Source organism: Borostomias antarcticus (assembly GCF_949987555.1).
Source record: "Borostomias antarcticus genome assembly, chromosome: 1".
NCBI lineage: Eukaryota > Metazoa > Chordata > Actinopteri > Stomiiformes > Stomiidae > Borostomias > Borostomias antarcticus.
The window spans coordinates 17,420,633-17,422,740 of NC_140234.1; the positions used below are offsets into that span (position 1 = coordinate 17,420,633).

At 46.0% G+C, this 2,108-nt stretch overlaps 1 protein-coding gene across 1 annotated transcript in view; it reads left to right on the plus strand.

Annotated features, from left to right (window-relative positions):
- Positions 1–15, plus strand: part of c18h3orf33 (c18h3orf33 homolog (H. sapiens)) — a gene marked incomplete at its 5' end in the record, with an annotated part of 2,085 nt that extends 2,070 nt beyond the window's left edge. Inside the window, one exon of the mRNA XM_084443410.1 lies at positions 1–15. This exon is cut by the window's left edge and continues 498 nt beyond it.
- Positions 16–2,108: the final 2,093 nt, after the last annotated feature.

A 2,108-nucleotide genomic window follows, 5' to 3' on the forward strand; every position in this document is an offset into this window, starting at 1 on the left:
TCATCATAATGTATGTGGCGGTCGATCTAAATATTTCAAACAAGGGTTGCATTTTTAAACTGGAAACACCTTACTGTATTACACCCTTATTCCAGACTACTGTACATTGTTTTGTTATGCTGCTTAGGGTCCAGTCCTCAATAGCCACAGTACCTTACTCTCCATTGATTTATATAAATGGAAAAACCAGTCTCTTATTGTCAACAGAATTTTTGTCACGCTCAGTCTAAGGTCCTAATACTGCCGTGCCTTTTTTTCCTCCTTTGAAAATCTCCACCTCAAATGTGTGTGTGTGTGTGTGTGTGTGAATAGGGTAGCGGGGGTTGCATTGTCACAGTCACCAAACAGTGGGGGTCTACTGGTATCCCTCACCGAGATCACCGTTACCATAGTAACACCAAATCTGAGAGACAAAGCGTATCAGAAGGTGAAACCCCATATGTCTCCCCCCACATCATCCCATGGGAACAATGTATTTGAGTGTGTGTATGTAGAAGGGGGGTCTTTAAGAGCTCGTAAAGGGGGTCTCTTACCTAATGTGACTAAGACATGAGAGCACTCACTACCAAAGCCAATAGGGAGAGACGACAGGCAGGGGCTGATGAACGGATATTACCCCACAAGAGAGATGGTGGGACAGCACTCGCATAGGGATGGGCAAAAAAAGGAGATTTTGAATTTCAGGGAGGGAGTTGTGTGTCCTGTTCCATTTTACTTCCATTACCACCACTGTTGTCATTCACTACTGTGTTTGTGTGCGTGCGTGTGTGTGCGTGTGTTGAGACCAAGGCAGTGAAAGGCAACGGTTCATCAAACTAATGGGCACAAGAAGATTAGAGAGGGGGAGGGTGAATGGGGCAGAAGGGGATTTTGGGGTTCTAGTGGGCGGAGGGGGGGGGGCACAGGGAGGAGTGGGAGGGAGGAGGGAGGGAAGGGTGGAGAGAGGGAAAGCGGATGAGGGAGGGGGGGGGGGGATTTAGTGGAGGGTGAATCAGCTAGTCTGTCTTTTGTTGTGTAAATGTCACTAGCGGCTGTTGCAGCTATAGCGGCCTCTGATTGGTGGGCTGGTTTGAATTGTAAGGTGCAGTTGACTGGGTCCTGACAGACTTTGAACTGTCACTGGAACTGTGGAAGAGAAACCACGGAGAGAACCAGACAGCCAATAGCACACCGGCTCTATCTTGCTTATTGATCTTCTATTGAGAGGGCTCTAAATTTCAAGATTCAAGCAGTTTATTGCCATGGTTTACACATACTAGGAATTTGCCTAGGTCAATGGTGCATACACTGATGGAGACGGCATTAGACAGGGTGCAGGACAGGACAGTGCAAAGACAGGACAGTGCCAATACATAATACAAAATACAATATATATCCAAAAAAGTACAAATGCATACACAATATATACAGAGCAGAGTGTGGTGAGAGTATGTAGCCTACAGTGTGTGTGCAGAGTATAGTGATAAATATGACTGGTGCTGAAATAAAGCTGAACATTGTTTTCTTCAAACGTTTAAACAAGTTTGTGAGTGTGTGCGTGTGGGATATGCTCACTAGTGACGTTGTTAGATTAGAGGATGAAAAACATCACGTCATATGTCTATTTGCATGATAGAAATTACCCAACTCTGAAGTGCACCCTCTCCAAGTGACTTCTCCAAGTGACTGACTGATTTATTGATAAGAGTGTGTGTGTGTGTGTGTGTGTGTGTGTGTGTGTGTGTGTGTGTGTGTGTGTGTGTGTGTGTGTGTGTGTATTAATGAATGACTACTCTTGGTGAGACATGTGTCCCGAGGCCAAGCTTGCTCCTGAGAAGTCCATCCCGGGCTTTCCTTCAGCCGAGGGTCGCTCGCTGTGCTCGTTTGAATGGGGACTCTGCTGGGGTGGATGAGACATGCTCCTGCATGGCACAATGGTCCAGTAGCCTGCAGTTACTCAAAACTACCCGACAACGGAATAACAGTAGACTGTTCATACCCCGCTGTGCTCCCAAGACATGTACGACAGGAATCAAAAGGAGTAATGCTTTGGTTTAAGATATATTCTCATACTGACGTTCTGCGGAAGCCGCTCTCAAACTCAGAAATAAACTCCTAAAAGTAAGTAG